The following is a 471-nucleotide window of genomic DNA, read 5'->3' on the forward strand; positions in this document are numbered from 1 at the left end:
AGGAGTTTGAAGCACGTCACAGTCATTCAATCATTGAATCCTACTCAGAATACCACAGACAAGGTTAGACCTTCCGGATTCTCTTGAATGCTGCCATCAGTTCTCGCCTATACCACGAAGACTCTAATCTCACGGAATGGTTGGCTCGTTTGTCAGACGAGCACTCGGTTGTCAGGCGATCAACCATGCATCGTGCAATCAGGAATCCAAGAGATATTCACTAGAGCCTTGATCGCTTGTAGAACAAGAGTGGTTGTCAGTCACCTTGTTCATGGGTGAGAATGATGATGAGTGTCACTGATCCTCACATTCATCAAGTTGAAGAACAAGTGATATCTTAGAACAAGAACAAGCGGAATTGAATGGAAGAACAATAGTAATTGCATTAATACTCGAGGTACAGCAGAGCTCCACACCTTAATCTATGGTGTGTAGAAACTCCACCGTTGAAATACATAAGCATAGGTAGCA

Source organism: Arachis hypogaea, chromosome 2, assembly GCF_003086295.3.
Source record: "Arachis hypogaea cultivar Tifrunner chromosome 2, arahy.Tifrunner.gnm2.J5K5, whole genome shotgun sequence".
Lineage (NCBI taxonomy): Eukaryota > Viridiplantae > Streptophyta > Magnoliopsida > Fabales > Fabaceae > Arachis > Arachis hypogaea.